At 30.4% G+C, this 25,364-nt stretch overlaps 1 long non-coding RNA gene across 1 annotated transcript in view; it reads left to right on the top strand.

The window, feature by feature from the left end:
- The first annotated feature begins 233 nt into the window (after positions 1–233).
- The window catches only part of LOC124364692, a 52,068-nt gene continuing 26,937 nt past the window's right edge, over positions 234–25,364 (top strand). The window contains exons 1-3 of the long non-coding RNA XR_006922641.1: positions 234–347; positions 4,195–19,923; positions 20,043–25,364. The exon at positions 20,043–25,364 is cut by the window's right edge and continues 26,937 nt beyond it. This is a non-coding gene — a long non-coding RNA (uncharacterized LOC124364692). The remainder of the gene's footprint in view (positions 348–4,194; positions 19,924–20,042) is intronic.

Below are 25,364 nucleotides of genomic sequence, written 5' to 3'. Positions count from 1 at the left end.
GAAAACATGTGCCAATAGTATATGAAAAGTAAAAGTTTTATGTAAGCTAGATTATCTGTTAACGAGAAAATAATGTGTAATAATAACACTCATCTAGGGCAAGCTTACATATTTACACATAATATCTATAGCTGGTTGTACTGGCGTATTTAATTTTCCAAAGCTATGTATGGGTGGTTCCCGATAATGATTAGTCATCGTTCTGGAAAGTTTTGTTGACGTCATAGCCCCCACTCCTTTGACCTGGTTCACACCAAGAATAGATCTTCCTCTTTCGTCGTCGAGCTGTTGTAGTGATCGGTTGTAGTGCTCCTGTGATTTTCTACAATTCCCTTTGTCTCCAAAAGGTAAGAATTCCTTTATTTTATATTGAAATTGTATTAAAATAACAAGTCATTTCAACTTATCAATCGTTTTAAACAAATACAGGTTGAATTTTAGAGTGGGCACTGGTTGAAGTATTTGAGTCTCCTCGTCGCCATATTGTGATGAAAGATTACATTTCTCAGTAGGACGATATTTTCGATAGTTAATGTTTGTTTTGTTTAGTTTTCTCCAACAAATATTTTCATAGTCGTTGATTTTTTATTATTTATTTGATTGTAAAATAAAATAGTCTTACTGTCTTGTGTCCTTGAAATATATTGCGGATGTGACAAGTGACAACTGCGTCATTTCATTTCTGACAACTGCGACTTTCATTCTTTCAAGGACAAAGTGATGCAATTTATCTTGAAAATTTTAAGTCTGAGTATCATTTTTAAACTATAAATAATGTAATATTTTAGCTATCACGAGGGTTTTTGAATAAGTTTAGAGTAGTTCTTTTTGTTTGTTTTCACAATAAGGTATGTAGTTTGATTAATTGCTTTTGATCACTGGTAAGTTACAGGGAAATTCTGGGATCCCCTGGTAAAACCCTACTGTAGCCATCTCACAATATGTTGCATTTTTAATAGGAAAAAATGCTTACAAAGTGAGTAACAATAGTGAAAACAATTAAATTATGGGCAGCTCGGTTTATGGAATTAGGCCCTAAAGTGTGTAATTTAGGTCTTCAACTGGTCTTTGACATTTCTGTAATATCTGGCACTAATTATTCAGTCAAAATCAATCTAAATTGTGTATAATGTTTATTATTGAACTAAAATGTACACTATTATATATTTTCTTTTTAGTACATTGCAAGAAATATTTTAAATGCAGTTAGACCTAGGCTATTTTAATATTTATACTTAGGATTTCTTTGGCATTAGGCCTACAAATGAAAAAAAGATTAGGCTAATAGGCTAAACAAAAAAGTTGAAAAGTAAGGCCTTCCCAAAAAATTGCTTATTTAAATAAAAATATAAGATGGCCCCAAAACAGTTGGTATGCAACAAAATAGATCCCACTTATAAAAAAAAACAAAATTTAACATGTAAAATTTTGTAGACATTTCCCCTATGGTTAACTCACTATTACATATCTTACTACTTGATGGCAAATTCCATGATGAAAGTTAGATTATACAAAATTACAAAGACCGAGAAATGCAGAAATGCCTGTAATCGTGTTTGGAATGGATGCCTATCTTTGGACTAGATAGTAATAAACAGATGTTTAAACCATATTATCTTGTTAAGGAAGAAATTCTGAACACTGATGTAATTAGGCAACTTTTTATCCGGACAAAACTTTTTGTCAAAAGTAGAAAAAAATCCTGTGAGTAATATTTTTTACATTCTCTCAAAATAGGCGAGTTAACGTTTTGTATTAAAACAATAATTTTCGTGCTTATTTATTACGTATAATCGTTCAAAATACAATACATCAAATTAAATTAGACTTTGAAACATTCCAATTAATCTGATGTAAAAGTTTTCCTACTTAAATTTGATTTATGATGGAAAGAATTGACTTTGTATTACTTGGAAAATGACATGTCACAATAATCGGTTTTGCTTCCCAAAAGGAAGTGGTCATTGAGAAGTAGGTTGCTCTGTTTCTATCTACTTGTTATTACACAAAAAAAGTAGGTTTTGAATAGCTTATTATAAATATGTTAATAAGAGTACCAAAGTTAAAAGATAAATTTTACGGGCACTTACTTGAAAGTTAAAAGATAAATTTTACGGGCACTTACTTGAATTAAACTTGAATTTGGGTATTATCTCGGGGATTTAATAATTTTGAACCAGAAGTGTGGAACATTACTGCAGCCCACTTTGATAGCCAAAGATCACTAGTTAAATCATTCAGTTTTCCAACGACGTCAGTAGGGTTGTTGCAATATGAGGCTAGTTCCGATATTTGTTATCGATATCAATATCAAGCTTGGATATCGATATACCGATATTATCAAATCCAAATATCGATATCCTTAATATCGACCGATATCGAAATAAGGGAAGGGGAATGATTAAATTGGTGTATACAACCTTTGAATTGATGAGTGTGTAACTAGTATAATCAAAGATACAACTTACGAGTTCATTTCCAAAATAATGTTTTTAATACAAGTAACAACTTAATACATTAAAAAATAAACCATTATTTAAAGATAAAAAAGAAATTCCTTAATTATTCTATTTAACATTTTTTAACTAAGAACCATTTGAAGCACAATTATTAAAAAACAATTGTCAAAGTAAGAATAAAAATTACAATTTTAGAATTCAATATAAATCTATAAGAATCTAAATTGAATTTTTAGTACAACAATTACATTTTAAAAAGCAACTATAATTATATATGCTTAACTGAACCAAGCATCGTCTGGTTACTTTTTACTTAATTTGCAAAGTTAATTTCTTTGTTGGCGTTGCATTTAACAACTGAACAAAGCAAGTTGTTTGAGTTTTGCTTTTGCAAAACTAATAAAGGCAAAATAATAAATAATTAGTACCTACTCTTCATTCAATATGATATCAAAATTGTATATTTCTATATTTGTATATTTCTTCCGATATCACAATAATATCGGATAACTTATATCAATATAGGACATATCGAAACGATAATATCGATATATATTGATATCGATAATATCGCAACATTCCTAGACGTCAGATTCCAGAAAGAATTTGTAGAGATGATTCAATGTTGCACAATTATTGATATGTTGAAATTTTGTAATATCAAAATAGTCCCATCAATCAAGTAGACTGAGGGGAATTGGTGCCTTTTATGAGATAAAAAATCTTTCCAAACTCTAATTATTGTGTTGTTTTTGTACTCACTTTTGTAACATATTTCTCTTAGGAAAACAAATAAAATTGTGAAGTGTTAAGTAACTGAAGGTTTTTTATTTTTTACTTTGGCCTTGTGAAAATGTTTTACCTTTTTACAACGAAATCAAAGCACCAAAATATGGACTCACTCCTTCCAAGATTGCTAAATGTAGACAATCGTTCTGACCAGATATTGTAAGTTTCATGACCTCATGAGGACATTGCTACTGCCAAAACAGCCAAACAACTGTCACCATTGAAATCTACAATTCTTTCTGCTTGACATGTGGTGATAGTATTGACTTGTGTATATACAGAGTGAGTTTTATGTCCTGGCACACCTTGATATAATTTAAACGGCCCGAGATATATATGTGTGAAACCTTGACCCTACCTATTATGACATTTTTTTAATTTTTCAAGTTGAAAAATTTGCCCCCCTTTTCTAAAGGGGGTAAAGGGGGGCAACTAAACATTTTCAAATACAAACCCCAATCATGTGACCCCTCATTTTAAAGCGAATAAAAAAAGAAATCCAATAATGCAAACTAGAGGTCTCTACGTTTATTTTAACAGATTTTATGACAAATTTATAATTAAATAAAGGGGGGCAACTAACACATTTTCAAATACAAACCCCTATCGTGTCAAGTTTTTACACACGTCTAGCACACTGTCAAACAGCCGAAGGTGAATAGTTTGAACACCTGCTACATTAAAATCAGGTAACTGTTTTTAGAATTTGCGTTAGTGTTGACTCATGTTACGATAAACAGGACAAGACAGTTACTGATTTTATTATTGTAAGTTTGTCATGGATGTTAGTTCAGAAAAAAATTAAGAGATTGAAGTACTACTCCATGATATGTTGCAGATATTACTAGTGCCGAAGCTTCAATGCAGCTTGTAAACGTTTACGGCCAATGGTTAATTTTTTAACCCAAAATTTGGTTCTACATTAATTTTTTGGGGTTTGTTGTAGGTGCCAAGTCAAGACTGAAGAGAAGATTACGGGTTTTTATTGTCATCTGGGCTGCCCAACCTACAGTCATAGTAGGCCTAGAATAGTGCTTTCTATTTTATAATTATCGTTTCCCAACTTAATTAAGACATGTAGGTTATGCTTTGTAGTACATTTAATGAATTATTTGCATGCTTGGTTGTTGTTTTATAGTAATTTTTGACACGAAAATGGACTTTATTAGGAGAATAGATCCAGCAGCAGAGTTGGACTTTACAGTGTCTAGTTATAATATAGCAGCTGAAGTTCATTATGGATTTTGTAATTTGAGAAGTGGTGTTGGGTAGACGCAGTGATAATTTTACACTTTACTGAAATTATTATTAATCTAGCCAATGAAGGCAAGGCCTCATAAATCGGCGGAGACCTGTGTTTTTGAGGTTCTGCAACTTGAAATTATTTACCATGTGTTTTTGTTAGTAACTATATTGTAGTGAATCTCTCCACTACTTACTATTGATTCAGAGCGTTTGATGGTAATAGCAAACCATAATGGTAATGCAATGAAGTATTAAAATCTTAATCATTAGGAGGCTAACAAGAAATGGCTTTATTTTTAGTAAATTTATTAAATAGGCATTGGAGAAAAAATTGCTCAAAAATGTTCAACTTGGAGACTGTAAATTTTACTTTAAAACAGAATCTTTAATTTTTAATAATTATTTTTAAATCTAAGCAACTAGTCTGCATTATGCACAATAGTTATTCATTTCTACCAGCACGTCGTCTTCTTTCTACACTACTTCTCGCTAAAACAGTTTTTGTAAAAACTATTGTTTTGTTAATTTTAAATACTTAAAGAGTATTATATATGTAAATGCTTCAAGAAATATGTGGCAAATTAGAGTTAGTTACCAACATTATATAATAAACAAGTGCACTTGGTTGATGACAAATATTTTATTCTTAATCTATAATAAAATACCTCAAGATTATATCGACTAATGACTAAATAGCAAAGCAAATGGTGGTCATTTTTTTTATGAATCTTGATATTCCTCAAAAATGCTTATATAAAAACTACTGGCCTAATTTCTGAATTTTCATATACTGACCTAATATCTGCATTTTAATATTACAAGTATGATTTAATTGTCGTCGGTATATCCTTGATATATTTACTAAATTTAATTTCATGTGATGGAATACCTACCAGAAATATAATCATTATTAATTTGTTTTTCAATCGCCGATAAAATTTGGTAACAGGGAAGGAAGTGAAAAGGTTTGAAATTAATTTTTTTACATAACATATATCTTTGTTTAACATAATTTTCAGCAAATATTTTTTTATAGAAGTTAAACTGTTGCAAGCCTACATTCTTGGATGGTTGGTTATATTATCGATGGTTGGTTATTTTATCGATGGTTTTCTCACCTTACGGTGTGGTTATAATTTATACTAATTATGTAAGCATCTTGTATACAAGATATTTTAGCTTGGCACATCTTGTTCCATTTAAACATGCTGTTATAGAAGAATTAAATCAATATTGTTAACATCTCTTATTATGCTTAATAAATGAATACCTTAATGACTGTGTTGATAAATATAATCAAATATTAATATGAATGTTATTACTAAACGTTGTGTGAATAAAATTGAAAAAAAACTCTTCGACAAATCATGGACTAATATTTCATTAAACACAACTAATATTTCTTATAGACCGCTATTGAAGTATAAGATAAGACGTAAGGTATAGTTTTAAGTTGGGAAATGAATCAGGTTGAATTTGTAAGCAGGTTTCCGGGTTTCAGGTAGCTATAATGTGTCATTGTGTTTTCCACAGCTTTCACAGTTGTGGGAGTCCCAATTGATTCTCTAGTTTTTCTGACCCAAGCCTGCCTGTAATGATAATTGTTGTAATGTGGACAGCTCTTTCTACAATAAAGTTTGTTCTGTTAATAATTACTCGTATTTGTTCAATTCTCTATCCTCTAGTTTTTTAACATATCTAGTTTTGTTGGTGCAGCTTTTAGGTTTGGCTGGCTACTTGCACCTGACCTATGGTGTGATAGAAGCAGTTTTTGAGGGGAAAAGAAATAGCGTATTCCGGCCTTTGTCAAGGATTGTATATCGCCACTGCTAATACTGTACATGTGAAACGGTCGTCAAACCCCTTGTAATACCATGTTTGTATGATAGAAGGTATGTGATAGTTGGTATGCAGGACTAAAAGCCTACTATTGTTTGATATGACATTTGGTAAATGATTATTGCGAATGTGCTATTAATGTTGAATGAAATTTAAGTTGTTTATAAAACTGATTGTTTTAAATAGTAATCTCAAGTTTTTTTCTCATCAAAGAATAGCTTTTGCTAAAATCTGAAACTGATCATCTCAAAAATTAAAGAATAAGCAATGCTGTACTATTAAGTTAACTCATGTTTCTATGGAAACTACATGAAGGTTGTGCATGAAGTTTCCATACTGAGAAAATCTCACTCGAATAATTCTAATGTGAAGAAGTAAACATTGAATTGCAGGAATCATCTATGAATGCTTGTACAGTTGAGGTAACATTTGACTCTTTGTTCATAGTTAAAGTTCCTTCATGTACATTTTGGTGTAGATGATTTAGTAGAATACACATATCGAAATTGATTTTGATAAAAACTTATAAAAAGGTGAGATACTTCAGTGACAGTGCCTCACATTAGTGAATGTTCTTATGATTTTAATGGTCGGATATGGAAATGTATGTAATGCAGAACTGATACTTTCAGAAGTACTTAGTATCGTGTGTCGCTGCTCTCCGAAAAATGTTGCTGATACATGAATGACTCCTCAAAGAACAAGGCAAGTTCGTTCAGTTACAATGGTGTCCCTTTTTGGTAATTTTATGGTTAATATATTACATTTTCATTTATTTAGTTATTTTTCGCTGTCTAAATGATCATGTTCTTATTTATCCTAAACGAGTATTATGTAAAATGTTATAGCCTACAAAGCAAAAGAATTTTTGGTTTAAGTTGTACAGCACACAATTCATTCATTGTTGAAGATAAGATAACATGACTTCTATTTTTACAGCCTACTATGTAAAAAAGATTTTTTGTCCAGCAGATATTGTTAAAAAGTAACACATGAGTTGCTGTAATTTACACATGCCATGTTTTAATATTTCTGTTGTGAATTTTTTCTATAGATTTATTAACTGAATAAACATGTTCAGATATATTTTTCGCTTAAAAAATTCATAGCATTGGTTTATGATTGCACTTTTATTAAACAAACCAATTAAACGTACATTTGAGCTGGTTCTGTATTTAACTGAATTTATCAAACGGTTAGTAGTGTAATCTGAAGCCCTATAAACTGCTTAATTAAGTCTATTATTGAACTGAAGCGCGTGGAACTTTTTTAGTGTCTGCTGCCTTAGCTGCCGATTTTACACGTCTATCGACAACACCAAGATGTTCAAGCCGCATTGTACAGAGAAGAGAATCATCAAGGCTGTTTTGATACGGTAACATCGATAGCAATGTGCTTCTCTATGCGTTTAGTAAATCGTAACATTACAGTTATAATGTTTTAGTTCTTCTGATTGTAATGGATGACAACGCATGTACTGTGATGGATGATCAAACTATATAATATCAACAAACAGTTATTGTATCAAACTATATAATATCAACAAACAGTTATTGTAGAAACAAATAACAAAAAATAATCGACTCAATTTTAAATAGCTGAACTTTGTTGCTCACTAGCCATGCTCTCATGTACTGACAATTTATATTGGTTGCTTATTACTGAAGCATTTAAAACAAAGGAATTTCTCCTTTATGAAATCATTCTCTCAACTTAATATCATGGATTTGTAATTAAATTCTCTAAACAAAGCATAGTTAAAACTTTTTATGTCTCTTTAAGATTTAGATTTGAAGTTACTGCCTAAAAAGAGCTTTTAACATGACTAATTTTGTTTTAAGTAAGTAGGTCTGATCCTATAACTATCTTTAAACCAAATTAGCCATTCTTAATTAAAAATCTTCATAAAGAAAGGAATGATGGCTTTTTGTGCAATTATTGACTACTTTAAAGTTTAAAGATAACATTTTGATTGATCTTTTGTCTAGTAATAATATCTGAAAAGGTTGGTAGAATTTGCAGACACTTTAAATTGTTATAGGCTCAAAAATATTTCTAAATCAATCTTAAAATTAAAACAAAATACATGTCTTGGGTTTTGTAGTGGTGCATTCATGAAATTACAAGACTGAATTATGACTAAAAAATAAAAATTTGTGAATAAAATAGGTCGGTTTTTGAAAAAGAGTCATAATTCTGTAACATGTAAAAGGTACCCTAATATTTTAAAATGTAGTGAAATGTTTCTTTCAATTCAAAATTGTGGTAGAAATATTTGATTAAATTAAAATTGTGTCATATTACTGTATAAAGTAGTACAATTGATCATTTTGATGTGAACAATACAAAGAATTATTGGTTTAATTTTTTCCCAATCTGTATAAAATGTTTAGGCTACATACAACAAATAACTAGATAAATGCTACCAATAATTCATAAAAAATGCTCATTTGTTTCAATGAATTACCTGTATTGATGAGTTAAGACTTTGTAAATTTTGTTTACTATTTTTTAAAAATTCTTGAGAAATCTTGCACTATATTGTTGCTGAATAATATATTTGGCAAGAAAAACTATGTTGTAAAAATTTTGTTTTTGTATACAGTTTAACAATTAGGAAGTAACTAAAAGGCATTTTTCACCAGTTCATGAACTGTAGTCTAGTTCTAACTGATTTTGAGTGTTAAAGAGGATACAGTGTTTATTTTTGATTTTTACATTGTCTTTGTTCTCCATTTTGTCGAAGGATTGACAGAAAGTTTAGACTGCTTGATAGAAATTACACTTTTCCAAGATTTAAGTGGACGTTTTAAAAATAAAGCACCTATTTAAAATTCAAGGAATTTCAACATTGCAGAAGTAAATACAATATGTGAAGAAATCACATTTTGCAGGAACTGTACGTATAAAGGAAGAACAACCAACTTCTATTTCAGCTTGTAGTGAAATCAAATTTATAATATTAATCACTCAAATGTGGCAGAAATACATTTCAAGAATTGTTAAAAAATAAACTCAACTGCTAGTGGAATGCGAGAATCTGAAATTATACACAATTTCTTGTAATACAAAGTGAAGTAAAACAAAATCAATTAAATAATCAGCAAGAAAAATCTGAGTTTGATAATGTGATATGAAAAAGGTTAGTATACTTTAATTCATTGCTTTTGTTCATTTAAATTTGATTAAAATACATTTTTAGTAGTCAAAGTAGGGAAAGCAAATATTTATAACATTTTGTTGGTAATTGCCTAATTAAATTTATTTTACAAATCTCAAACTTATTTCCTTCACTTAAACTAACACTATTAAAAAAAGTAGTAATGTGGAGTCTGGCCACATTACTGAAAAATTGTGAGAAGCTGATACAATATTAGCTGAATAATGTGAATCTTTTTATTAAGCTTAAATTAATAAAATACATGAGGGTCACTTTGAAAGTTAAAGATACCAGCAAACTTTCATTCTGCAATATAAATTTTTATAGGATTGTCTCAGTGTTAGTGATTACATAAATAGCAATCTGGAGTCATCTGTGTCTTATCTCATTTAAAATTAATTTGATCATATCTCAAGAGGAAAGCGCAAAACATCTAAAAATTGCCTTGATTCTGAAGTTTCATCTTGTTTTATTGTCTTTAGGTAGCATCCAAAATTTTGAAGATGCTGTAATTCGTGTCAAAATAATAAAACATTTGGGAAGGCTGCATTCTGTTATCACTCAAGAAAACGTTTATTAGGTGTGCATTATTCAATGATTGAGGCTTTTCCTTGGGATTGAAACCGCAGTAGTGCGAATAGTCTTCCATGACTTTATAAGGGTCAAGAAAAATTTATCTCATGGGTAGCTCACAATTTGACAACTGAGCAAAAAACTGAGTGAGAATCAGCTAGCAGACCCTCCAACTGATAAATGAACATGGTTTTCTTCAGGAATAAGAGACAACTAAAGGCTATTAATCTGAAGGGACAAAGGACTTGCAGCAAGTTAATACACTGAACATTGCATACTAGAAGTTCTTCCTCACTTAAAACACAAGTACACTGGTGCAAAATCTTTTTAGAGAATTAGGCCGGAAATTTCATCAAAAGAGCACCCCTCTTATTCACCCAATCTTGCTATATGAGACTGGTTATTCTTCCAACTAAAAAAAGTTTGTACAGTTGTTACTTCGGAAGTCTGAATTGATAGATTCGTAAATATTTTTATTCTATCCAAAAAGTTGGGTGCTTTCAATGAGTGGAAAATTGACTTCAAAGTGCTTTGATGATGTGGAGGGGATTGATTTGAACACGCAACATTTGGTGTACATATGGTACGAAAACTTGATAGATGTATATATTATGAACTTTCAGAGTGACCCTCTTATTTCTTAACACAAAATGTATTAAGATTTTGGTACTTAATTTCTCACGATCGTACAGTTAGTCAATGACTTGATAATTGCTGCTCTTCCACATGCTAATTTTGGACAGTGTGCGGAATTTGTATTTTGTCAAATCATTAATCTGTTGATTACAGATAGTGTGACAAAGTCAACAGTCATGTGAGTAGATAATATTTTTGATAAATAACATTTGTACAGTATTGAGTTTTCATGAATCTGGCATAATAATACAGTAGTTATTACAAATAGACCAGTTAAAATCTAAATGTTCATTACCAACTAAATAACACAATTTAAAAAAAATAATATTTTTTTGAGTGTTGTGACATGGAATTCTTCAGAAAAAGACGAGCGCTTTCACATAACCATGAGGATATAATATGATTTGGGTGGTTTGTGTATGTATTCCAAAAAATGATTTTTTTAATTAAAAAAAAAATTGCACACAATAATTTGAATTGTGTAATAGTGTGTTTGAACTAGTTTTGACAATGTTGAATTAAATTTGAATACAGGCAACCATCTCAACAGATTATAGTAGAGTATCAACTGAAAGTAGCCAAAACAAGTCAATTACAATGTGTTGAAGAGGAATTATATGACAAAATGTGTATTGTGATTGCAATAACTTATGCAGGTAACTGAGGTTTATTCTTAACATTAATTATCAACCAAAGCAAGTTCCATAAAAGATATATTACATGAATTGGCAGCAAGTAATTGTAATGTGAAGACAAATTTAACTAACAAAGAAAAGCTACCTGTATCATCTTTACTAAAAAGTTTGATCAAACTGTGGGCATAATCTTGATTTTCTGTTTTTCATTTGAATTTTGAATGAATAAATAAGCTAAAGCAAAGAAGTTGGCATTTAACTGAATGGTTTTTCATGTCTCCACAAGAGAGTGATGTCATCTTGAATTAAATGCATACCCATTACAGAACTTTGTCAGCGGTGGAACAGACTAGTCTACTACACAGTAGTCTTCTAGTACAAGAGTTATCGAAGTGATGCTATTAAGAGAGAGCCGAGTTGCGGGTGTGCTTTTATGGAACCGACAAGCCCATTCTTCTTATGCCAGCACGATCTGTAAGCTTTTATGGTTATTAACACTTCAATATATTTAACAAACATCCTCATGACTTGAACATGAGTAGTAATAGACATTATGAAATAAATAATGGTCCAATTCCTTAACTGCAGCAGATGCCACATGGATGGTTAAGATGCTCACGATCACTCTGTATAAAACCAGTCGAGTGTTGAACATGTACAAAATTATATAATTTAACTTTTTAATTAACACGTTCACAACGATGTGTACCCAACCAGCTACACGTGATATTTTACAACTGCCATTGTATACCTGATTGGTACACACTAGACTTTTGTATTGCAAGTTGTAGGTACACGTAGCTATGAATTTCGTTTTTGGGTTTTTTGTTGTTTTCCTGTCTTGGTGGTTTTTTAAATTTGATCTCTTGCTTAAATACCTCAAGACTATTGTGTACCCCTCTGGGTGCACAATTGTTTAATTTTTAAAATAATTTTTTAAGCACCCCTTAGGGTTTTTTGCAAAATTTAAAAACATTGAAATAAATATTTTTGTACAAAATTGCGAAACCCTCTTTATACTTACCTTTGACGTACTAAAAATCCTATTACGGTTTTTTTTCCATCCATATTACTTAAAAATTCAACAGCAAATTAGTCTAGAAAAACACTGATGTGAACATGTTAAGGCAATGGAAAAAAGACATAGGTTTTTTTTATAGTTGCTACTACTATTTCAATAATTACTACGAAATTGGGAAAATCTTAAATTATTGACCCTAGTACTGTGGTAGTTTTGTAAATTATGAATTTGTTTAAATTTTTTAAGAATTTGTGAAAAAGTGTGAAATACTAAACTGCATGATTTACTTACTGTTTTCTACAGTTTTATATATTGGTTTATGTACATCTATAATCCCTTTATAATTGTCTTCTTTAATCTGACATTATTTGCAACAAATAAAATAAAATTAGGCTATACATTTTAATGACAAACTTTTCTTTCCTTATTTAGTGAGCTAAAAGAAAAATAAAAAAGTTCTGAAAATTATCAATATAAGTAATACATACATACATATATATATATATATATATATATATATATATATATATATATATATATATATATATATATATGTATATTAATTCTTTATCTAAAGTCAATTTCATCTTGGAAGAAATGAAGACAAGCTCTGTTCTACCCTCAAGGCAAAGCGGGTAGGGGAGGGTGTTTCCTCTTGTTTAGGATAGTCACAATTTTCAACACGAAGATCTCTACCCACTTAGTCATCCTCCTATCTGTCAACTGTATCTCACCAAATCTCAGGAGTGATGTGCGGTTCCTAGACAGTCGTGTTGCCCATATGCGACAGTGATTTTGCTGTACCCAGTGGAGGTTCAACTTGAAGGTACTTTAAGTTTTAATGATATAACCCTAACTAATCTATATTAATCAGTAAAACTAGAATTGGAACAAAAAAAAATGAAAAATCAACACCACTCATGTTGAACACAACCATGGCCAAGAGGGGAATTGAGTCACTCATTTTTATTTGGTCAGAAATGCCAAACTAGCACAAAATAGCTCCTCTTGTTTGTGAGTTGGTGTACCCACTCTTCCTCTTCATTATATTGAATTTTTAAACAAAATATATTATATATATATATATATTTGAGTCGATTTGTTCCTAATATCTTTATCTTTCTGATTAGCAATGTAATTAATTAGTTTAGAACAGCTCAGCGACTATAGGTATAGGGGAAACACGTGCGTTGCAAAAACTTTGTTCAAGGTAGGTTGGTTAAGGTGAGTACTTTTTTCTAGTTTCCATTTTCAGGGATCTTAACTCGACAAGAAGACAATTTGACATATCTTGGAATATCTTCAATTTCTACATCGGTCTAAGATCTGAAACTTATTCTGAAATGAAATGAAATATGCCTCTATTTAAGAGGCGGAGGAGGAGGAGGTTTATTTATTCTGCTGATGTTGACTGCGACTTCAGTTATATTTGATCACTTACAGATTTGACTACATTATTTTACTGAAATTTTAATAAAATTAAAAGTATTTGTCGGCAATATTGTAGTTTTGAATAAGTTTTATTACAATAAAATAAGTATCATATAAATGGTTTTCATTTTTGCCAGTTTTTTTCCGTTTTAATTTAATAACTACACTTGGTGGATAGATTATTAAAATACTAGTCTGTACAAAAATCCATTGAAGTAATATTTATTTGCCTTTTTTTTTTTAATGTAAAATTTGGTTTTGAATGCGTTTATTATTGATACTGTTACAAATAAGTTTTTTTCTGTTAGGATTCAATCAGCTGCCATCTGTTACTGATTTTTTATAACTGTTAGGATCTTAAGGTACATTTTTTCGGTATATTTGGTATCATAAAACGTTATATGTATAATGTAGAAGTATGAAACATATTGCACATCGTGGTTACCCAATATACTTTTTGTTGCTAAGAACTGAAAATTATAAATACAATTACTTGATCACAATGAAATATCACAAATAAAATGTTCATATGCTGCTTATACACTTGCTAATAGTTTTAAGGAATTATTTTAGTGTAGGTTGGGGCTTTTTGTTGTTAATTTTTCTTAGAAAATGCAGACTTTAATATTAATAATGAAAAAAATCCTATTGCATTTAACTAGTGGATTTCGTTTAAGAAAAATTAAGTCTTGGCAAGATAATTTTGTGTATGAACATTATATACATGAAGATCGTATGTGTTGATAAAGCTCCTACTAAAGCTGTGAAATGTTTTGACATTTTCTTGTTGAGCATTTTAATATTTGTTTTAATCAACCATAATGTCATACAGATGTCATAAAAAAATATTTTGTTTCATTAACCAGAAGTATTTTGGGGTTCTATTTAAGCTAATTTGAAAAGATTGGATGATTTAACCTTTTTTTATTGTCTAGTATAATAATTAGTTCTAACGTAATGCAGTAAACCATGTTTGGTGGATTTTGTTCATTGGCTTGACAATAAAAGAATTTATTAGTTGATAAAATTCTTATAGTGTATTAAAAAAGCTAGCAATTAATTTGATTAAACATTTATAATATAATTTAATTGATTTGAATGCTCTGTTATAAGATTATTAAATTGATATATTTTGGAAATTACTGCTTTGTTTTCTCAGAAAACATGTAATATGGTTTTAGAAGTGCTGTTTTGATCCAGCAGGAATTATATGAACTTGACCATGTGACAATATTCTCTATGGCTTCTCAAGTTTCACACGGCATATTTTAGACAGAGGTATGGAGAGAACTCTAGTGTGCGTTTGACCTAAACTGATGTGTAATAAAACCCAGGAGATTGCTGCAGCTGTCGAAAATGAGGTATTTTGGAGATGGGAGTATATTTTGAATATAGATGTTTTATTTTTAACTGTGTACATTTGGATTATTGGTATTAATAAGATCCTTGTAGTTTTTCTTATTTAAAATATTATGGTATGTTATCAAAAAATATTGCTAGTGAATCTTGCTCTGCTGGTCTGATGCTTGTGATGATATTACTAATTCCTAGAAATATTCCTGTAGTTATTTAAGAGAAAAGATTCTGCTGTATCACTTTTTTATTCAGCTTACTTTTTCATTTACATTATTTTGTATCTTATCTTAAAGATGACAAAAAGGTGGTCATATAATTATTATGTTTAAGATTTATTAATCATATTTTGTCAGTCCAATCATAAAAGCACTTTGATTTTTCTTCCAAAGTGATGCCTGTTGGTGATCTTTGTCCTTAGGAATGGCATTGCATACCTTGGCTCTGGCATACATTATTTTTTTTTTAGTAGCTGACATTTTCTATATGGAAAGATGATAACTGCTAGTGTACCTTTTGAAGTAGCTGTGGTGTTTGCAGTTTCTTGCTGCTTCAGGTAGTTTGCAGACTAGGTTTTCCACAGTAAGGACTTTTAACTCTACGAAGTCCTGTCTACAGGATTATCTTTAGTAGAATCCTTAATATTGATGAGAATCCTAATTGGAATTTTTTGTGAATAAGGAGCCACTGCTGCTATCAGCTACCTCCTGTTGTCTCCCTAAACTATAGTCCCATGTCAGGAGCCTTTGTTGATTTTTTTGTCTCTAAAACTTCCTAACCAGCACATAAACAAGTTCTTTTTATAATTTTTAACAAAGATTAAATAATCAGTACAAGTGAGACGTCCTCAGTAACTATTCCTAGGTACTTGCTGTGGTTGTTTCCTCTAGATTGCCTATAGTTTCTTTGTTACTTCCTAGAGTAAGTTCTTTTGTTTTATTTTCATTAACTACAAGGTAGTTTCCTTCACAATACTGAATTCCAATATTTAGTGCAATGTGCACAGGTATTTCAAGTTGATTTTATTTACTTCGCAAGAGTACATTGCACATCAATCTATGGCTGTAGTTTTCTATTTGTCTTGGGGAATCATTTGTTTGTAAAATGTACAAAACTGGCCCCAGTACAGTACACTTTAACACACTACGATTTGTCTTTATGGTCTCCGGGAATGACTTATCTGACATGTCCAGTTATCATTGGTATAGTTTATCGCAGGCTTCATTCTGTAAGATAACTATTTAACCAGTCATTTTAAAAACCTCTGGTGTGTTTTTAACCTCCTTCCCCCAAAATTGCCAAGTTTTGCCAAAAAAGGTGGTCATGGTTGAGGCAGTCAAAGGCTATAGTCAAGTAGAATGGCTGTGGCTTTGTTATCTTCCTTCAGTTGGTCTGTTCTGAATTTCTTCAAGTTGATAAGGTTGATACAAGCTGTTGTTGATCTAGTCTGAAATGCTGCTAAGATGCTTAGTTGACAAGTTTTGTGTTGTCTGGTCAGAACAGTTTTTCTGTAACATTAAAAATAATAAAGTGGAAAACTGTTGAAAACCAGTAGATGTTTTGTTTTCAGTGATTGGATTAGTTTATCCATCTTAATTGGAGTTATTGGTCGCAGTATTAAGTTTGGAATATCTTAAGTTAGTCTGTTAGTATTCTTTGGTTATATAGAAGATTCTGATTTAATATAAAGTGTCCTCAGCAATATTTATGAAAAATTAATTGAGGTTTTCTAAATTTGTGTTATTGCACTAAAGATCATTCATTGGTTTATAAGGTTTATACAATCCTCAACATTTTTTATATTCAATTATTTTAGTTGAAAATGTATGCGTGTATGTGAAAAAAAACTGGTTACTGGAGTCATTCGTGAAACAGGTCCTGCTATACTTCCTTATAGATCACGCCTACTACTTAAATTAAAAAATAATATGGGACCTTGTAAGGGATGTAGAAATATTAGGAGATAAATGATTGTCACAAAAATTGTACATATAGGCGGGCCTATTATGGCTGCTTTGCAAAAAATTTTTATAAATGCTCTCAGGCATGTTATCACTAAAAAATGTACTTGTGTTTTTCAGCGTGAATTTTTTCGTAATTTTCGATTTGAAATGTATAAAATTTACTTCATACATCTTTGTAAACGTGCAATTTTTATCTTATTAGACAAGATTGGTATTTAACACTTATTGTAAACTTTACTAAAATCTGATATATAGCTGAAACAATTATAATCAAGGAAGCTTCAGTTCCGTTTACAACAGTACATCGTTCACAATAGCACGTAGAGCAGCAACAATAAACTTGAAGAACCTGTAAAATAAATATGTTGTTTCTTGAAAACTCAGTATAGAAACAGTTGATTGCAGTTAAGCAGAATATTTAAGTAATGAAATATAACTTAATGTGATGAGTAAAAAACATTCAAATATCATGACAAACTGATCACTTCAGCGATGTACATTTTGTTTTGACAGACCCAAAATTCCCTCCTTGACCGAGGAAACTCTATAAATGAACATTATGTACATAGAGATTATATTATATTATATGTATTGGTCAAACACACAGAAAATTCCCTCCTTGACCAAGGAAACTCGATAAATGGACATGATCTATATAGAGATTAAGTGTTGGTCAAAGATCCAAGTATAACTGCGAGTCTTGTAAGTAATATATTTTTCAGTTTCTATTTTTGAGTGTTTTAATGCTTGCTATAACAGCAACTACAAAAACAAAATAGAGACCAGTACTTACATTTGGAGAGGAATAGTGTTCCATTAACAAGTTTAAGTATTTTGTTTAAATTTTCGCATTTTAACAATGAAAATGAAACCGTTTTGGGTTGATTGTAGTGGCTAAAAGAATCTTAAGACATTCATACTATAATAATTGAATTTACTATATTAGTTTTCTCTAGATAAAGTTATGTAATATGGTTTTAGAAATGGTGCCTGATCCAGCAGGTATATATAGAATATACATAACAGAAATGAAAGGTATAAAATAAAATCATATCATTATATCAGATGAAAGTATTAAAATTAAAATTGAAACTACCAATAAAATGATTTAAATCTATTTATGAGATTAATAAATATATAATGTGTTTTAGAATTGGTATCTTTTTGTGGAGAAGTGGACGTTTGTTAGTATGGTTTAAAATCAACTGCAGCAGGAGTCTTATAGTAACCTTTGGTGAACTTTTCCGATTTTTTAGGATGATAGAAGAAAATAAAAACTTCGATTTTAAAAACATGAAGCATTATCCTCTTTTTTTAAAAACCTGAAGCATTATCAGCTTGAGGACTTTGGTTAAGAAATTTCGACTTGACAAGAATATTTGGTGAATAAACATCTCTACAAAGTTCAAATGTGTTGATTGTTCTGACTATAGAAGTGAGTGTTATAAAAACATATTCAAATTTGAGTTACTGCACACAAAAATTTGTTATTTTACCCAGTTAAAGTAATTAGTTGTTTTTTATCGCATTATAACTAATTTGAAAAATAAATTATTAAACCATATTGAGTGTTGCTGGTAGTGCCAAAAAGAATAAAATTAATCAATTGGTAATATGTTTTGGAAATGGCTTTTGCATTTTCTTTCCCCAGGAAAAAGATTTGTAAAGTTATTTTTAATGTCCTGCTTGATCCGGCAGAAATAATATGAATTTAAGGATGTGACTTACGATTCTCCTATGACTATGCAAACCTGTAGTGTATGTTAAAACCTATTTACTGATTTTACGAAAACCAGGATGTTACTGTCAGCTATCCTAAAATAGGTAAAGTAGAGATGCAAATATATCAACTATTGTAAACTTAAACAAATAACACAAAATATAGAAGTATAAAATATTTGCATATCACAAGTAATTTCACATAATTCATACATATAATAAAAAAATAATATAATGGTACATATATGAATTAGAATATAGAAATTAATATTTTCACAATGTAGTTGTTGGTTGTTTGTGTTGTTTTGTTATTTGTCAGGAATAGATATCTAACCGCGATTTGTGGAGTTCCTGCCGTACCTACTTTATATTGAGCTTACTACACGAGGAATTTAGAAAACGATGGGGCCGATAATCGAGGTAGAAATATCGGAGGTAAATGATTTATTCACAAGACTTATATAATAGAGGTATAAAATATAAGCACATGTTTATATAAATATCAGAATAGAAATGTTTGATAATAATATTAAAACTACCAATAAAAAGATTTTAAAGTGTATATATATATATATATTTGAGAATAATCAATGGAAAAATTATTGTGGAACTGGCATCTCGTTGTTTGTTTCTTAGGCGTGGAGGTTGTAGTGTGATTTAAATGAACTGTCTTATACTGCGAGATTCATATGTATGTGCCCAAGTGATTTGAAATTCATATGACACTGCAAGTTTTAATTAACGGGTACGGAGATTCTTGTATCGTGCTTGTCGGAGCCCAACATAATCAGTTGTCATGGAATTTAGGAGGGTGCCAGCTATATAGAAAGAGGTACAATTTAATAATTGTACTATAAATTATTTGTTAGCTATACAGTACTTACAATTAATTCTTGTTTAAACTTTTATTTGCAAAAAGTTTTTGTTTGTTGTGTGTCTTGGTTTGTTACTTGTCAGGATTGGATATATTACTGCCAACTGCGAAGGTATGGGGAGTCACGACTGAAAGGAGTTCTTACTGTACTTTCTTTACTCCAGCCTACTACGTGAGGAATTAAGAAAAGTGTGGGATCTTGTAAGCAAAGTAGTATTACTGGAGGTAAATTATTTGTCACTAAACTTCTACATATAACGCAGAATATAGAAGTATAAAATATTTGCACGTCACAGGTTCAGACAAAAGTTTTAAAAATTAAACATTAAGTAGTATTACTGGAGGTAAATTATTTGTCACTAAACTTCTACATATAACGCAGAATATAGAAGTATAAAATATTAGCACGTCACAGGTTCAGATAAAAGTTTAAAAAATTAAACATTAAAACTACCAATACATTTATTTTAAAGCGCTATTTATTATGACCTTAATCAATTGATAATTTGGATTGGAATTGGCATCTCTCTTTGTTTCTTAAGAATGGAAGGGTTTATAGTATGGTAGAAAACGGCTGTGGGAGTCATAAGTATTGGCCCCAGTGACTGTGTAAATCGAGTGGCAAGTCCTTAACGGCATATGTGGATAAGGGGATACTTGATCAGTGGTTATTTGAACTCTGCAATTTAACGATATCACGAAATCCTGGAGATTACTGCTTCCTATATTAAATGAGGTAAATTACAGTTGAGACAATAATAGAATTAAAAGTTTTATATAGTTAAAAATCCTTATTATTAGTCTTTGAAAAATTCTTTATTAGTCAGTATTTATTTAATATACAGTATTATTTAAATTCATCAACTTACGTCTGAAGTAAAAAATGTAAATTTTTGTTGTTGGTTGTGTGTCTTCTTTGGTTTTTTGTCAAGATTTGGAGTACTAGTGCATTAATTACCTGGTCACTCGAAACAACGAGATTCCCAGTCTGTGATTGAGCCAACACGTGATGGATTAAGATATGAATCTGAAGTCATTTGAGGCAGCAGTGAGTTACTTGTAAGGAATTTGTGGTTCAGCCGACAACTTGTTGTTTTAAGATTTATACAGAGACTTCCAAGAGATGATGATAAACAATGATAATAATTAATTTCACGTAATTCATACGTATATGATAAAAAATAATTTAATTGGTATACTTCAAGGACATTATTCTGTAAAAGGTAATAGCATTATTTGTTTAAAGAGTAGTATTTGTATTTTATAAAATATAAAAGTTTTGATTGAAAATGAAATAACTGGTTCATAAGAAAGAATATAGCTTAAACACTCTTCATGAGTCTATGGAATTATAATATTGTTAGAATATTTGTGTTGTTTCTTATTCTTAGGACGATGGAAGATAAAGCAGACTTTGATTTTAATCCTGTAGAAACGTATTGCATTATCAACTTGAGGACTGTGGTTATGAATGTAAAGGCTTGGCAAGTGAACTTTGCGAATGAACATTATCTCGTTGAAGTGTGTTGATCAGGCTTCCAACTAAAGCCGTGAGTCTTTTAATGACATATTCTAAAATTTACTTTTTGAGTGTTTTAGTGTTTGCTGTAGCAATAAGTACAATATCATGGTAAAGAGCATTAATGTTGTATTAACCAGTTTAAGTAATTAGTTATTTGATTTTGTGCATAATAACTATTTGAAAAATGGAATGATTTAATCCTTTTAGGTGTCTGAAGTGTGAATTATTCTAATATAATTTAACAATCAAAGTCTTATAAATGCTTTTGATTGGTATTTTAGTACTTGCAATGTGGACAAACTGCCTAAATAGTTTCAAAAAGAATCGATAAAATATTCATACTACAATTTATTGAAATGAATAGCTCTATTTCTTAATTAATCAGTTTTTAATATGTTTTGAATATTTTATTTGTATTAGTTTCCTTAGGGAAAAGATGTGTGTGTAGTATGGTTTTAGAAGCGGTGCCTAATCCGGTAGAAAAATATGAGTTTGAGGATGTGATTTACAATTATCCTACGACTATCCAGACCTGTGGAGTGCGTGTTGGAACCTATAAACTGATGTCGCGAAACCCAGGAAATTACTACCAGCTATTTAATAAGAGGATGATGAGGTATAGTAGAGATGACAATATTTCAACTACCTACATTCCGTAGAATTTTGGTATTAATATAATTCTTTACAATGTCTGTACTTGTATTGGTTGTGCGTCTTGTTTTGCCACTTTTGTTAGGATCAGAAACTTACCTACGATTCATGCTGCCTGCATTCATTTGAGGCAATAAATTCCTGCTGTATCACTTTTTGAGGAAATAAGAGAAATATTGGACCTTTTATTCAAAGATAACTAGAGGTAAATGATTTATGTCACAGAACTTATACATATATGAATTAGAATATAGAAATTAATATTTTCACAATGTAGTTGTTGGTTGTTCGTGTTGTTTTGTTATTTGTCAGGAATAGATATCTAACCGCGATTTGTGGAGTTCCTGCCGTACCTACTTTATATTGAGCTTACTACACGAGGAATTTAGAAAACGATGGGGCCGATAATCGAGGTAGAAATATCGGAGGTAAATGATTTATTCACAAGACTTATATAATAGAGGTATAAAATATAAGCACATGTTTATATAAATATCAGAATAGAAATGTTTGGTAATAATATTAAAACTACCAATAAAAAGATTTTAAAGTGTATATATATATATATATTTGAGAATAATCAATGGAAAAATTATTGTGGAACTGGCATCTCGTTGTTTGTTTCTTAGGTGTGGAGGTTGTAGTGTGATTTAAATGAACTGTCTGATACTGCGAGATTCATATGTATGTGCCCAAGTGATTTGAAATTCATATGACACTGCAAGTTTTAATTAACGGGTACGGAGATTCTTGTATCGTGCTTGTCGGAGCCCAACATAATCAGTTGTCATGGAATTGAGGAGGGTGCCAGCTATATAGAAAGAGGTACAATTTAATAATTGTACTATAAATTATTTGTTAGCTATACAGTACTTACTAATTAATTCTTGTTTAACCTTTTATTTGCAAAAAGTTTTTGTTTGTTGTGTGTCTTGGTTTGTTACTTGTCAGGATTGGATATATTACTGCCAACTGCGAAGGTATGGGGAGTCACGACTGAAGGGAGTTCTTACTGTACTTTCTTTACTCCAGCCTATTACGTGAGGAATTAAGAAAAGTGTGGGATCTTGTAAGCAAAGTAGTATTACTGGAGGTAAATTATTTGTCACTAAACTTCTACATATAACGCAGAATATAGAAGTATAAAATATTAGCACGTCACAGGTTCAGATAAAAGTTTAAAAAATTAAACATTAAAACTACCAATACATTTATTTTAAAGCGCTATTTATTATGACTTTAATCAATTGATAATTTGGATTGGAATTGGCATCTCTCTCTTTGTTTCTTAGGAATGGAGGGTTTATAGTATGGTTGAAAACGGCTGTGGGAGTCATAAGTATTGGCCCCAGTGACTGTGTAAATCGAGTGGCAAGTCCTTAACGGCATATGTGGATAAGGGGATACTTGATCAGTGGTTATTTGAACTCTGCAATTAAACGATATCACGAAATCCTGGAGATTACTGCTTCCTATATTAAATGAGGTAAATTACAGTTGAGACAATAATAGAATTGAAAGTTTTACATAGTTAAAAATCCTTATTATTAGTCTTTGAAAAATTCTTTATTAGTCAGTATTTATTTAATATACAGTATTATTTAAATTCATCAACTTACGTCTGAAGTAAAAAATGTAAATTTTTGTTGTTGGTTGTGTGTCTTCTTTTGTTTTTTGTCAAGATTTGGAGTACTAGTGCATTAATTACCTGGTCACTCGAAACAACGAGATTCCCAGTCTGTGATTGAGCCAACACGTGATGGATTAAGATATGAATCTGAAGTCATTTGAGGCAGCAGTGAGTTACTCGTAAGCAATTTGTGGTTCAGCCGACAACTTGTTGTTTTAAGATTTATACAGAGCCTTCCAAGAGATGATGATAAACAATGATAATAATTAATTTCACGTAATTCATACATATATGATAAAAGATAATATAATTGGTATACTTCAAGGACATTATTCTGTAAAAGGTAATAGCATTATATGTTTAAAGAGTAGTATTTGTATTTTATAATATATAAAAGTTTTGATTAAAAATGAAATAACTGGTTCATAAGAAAGAATATAGCTTAAACACTCTTCATGAGTCTATGGAATTATAATATTGTTAGAATATTTGTGTTGTTTCTTATTCTTAGGACGATGGAATATAAAGCAGACTTTGATTTTAATCCTGTAGAAACGTATTGCATTATCAACTTGAGGACTGTGGTTATGAATGTAAAGGCTTGGCAAGTGAACTTTGCGAATGAACATTATCTCGTTGAAGTGTGTTGATCAGGCTTCCAACTAAAGCCGTGAGTCTTTTAATGACATATTCTAAAATTTACTTTTTGAGTGTTTTAGTGTTTGCTGTAGCAATAAGTACAATATCATGGTAAAGAGCATTAATGTTGTATTAACCAGTTTAAGTAATTAGTTATTTGATTTTGTGCATAATAACTATTTGAAAAATGGAATGATTTAATCCTTTTAGGTGTCTGAAGTGTGAATTATTCTAATATAATTTAACAATCAAAGTCTTATAAATGCTTTTGATTGGTATTTTAGTACTTGCAATGTGGACAAACTGCCTAAATAGTTTCAAAAAGAATCGATAAAATATTCATACTACAATTTATTGAAATGAATAGCTCTATTTCTTAATTAATCAGTTTTTAATATGTTTTGAATATTTTATTTGTATTAGTTTCCTTAGGGAAAAGATGTGTGTGTAGTATGGTTTTAGAAGCGGTGCCTAATCCGGTAGAAAAATATGAGTTTGAGGATGTGATTTACAATTATCCTACGACTATCCAGACCTGTGGAGTGCGTGTTGGAACCTATAAACTGATGTCGCGAAACCCAGGAAATTACTACCAGCTATTTAATAAGAGGATGATGAGGTATAGTAGAGATGACAATATTTCAACTACCTACATTCCGTAGAATTTTGGTATTAATATAATTCTTTACAATGTCTGTACTTGTATTGGTTGTGCGTCTTGTTTTGCCACTTTTGTTAGGATCAGAAACTTACCTACGATTCATGCTGCCTGCATTCATTTGAGGCAATAAATTCCTGCTGTATCACTTTTTGAGGAAATAAGAGAAATATTGGACCTTTTATTCAAAGATAACTAGAGGTAAATGATTTATGTCACAGAACTTATACATATATGAATTAGAATATAGAAATTAATATTTTCACAATGTAGTTGTTGGTTGTTCGTGTTGTTTTGTTATTTGTCAGGAATAGATATCTAACCGCGATTTGTGGAGTTCCTGCCGTACCTACTTTATATTGAGCTTACTACACGAGGAATTTAGAAAACGATGGGGCCGATAATCGAGGTAGAAATATCGGAGGTAAATGATTTATTCACAAGACTTATATAATAGAGGTATAAAATATAAGCACATGTTTATATAAATATCAGAATAGAAATGTTTGGTAATAATATTAAAACTACCAATAAAAAGATTTTAAAGTGTATATATATATATATAT

The sequence above is a fragment of the Homalodisca vitripennis genome, chromosome 6 (genome assembly GCF_021130785.1).
Source record: "Homalodisca vitripennis isolate AUS2020 chromosome 6, UT_GWSS_2.1, whole genome shotgun sequence".
Lineage (NCBI taxonomy): Eukaryota > Metazoa > Arthropoda > Insecta > Hemiptera > Cicadellidae > Homalodisca > Homalodisca vitripennis.
This window is presented reverse-complemented; position numbering and strand designations above follow the sequence as displayed.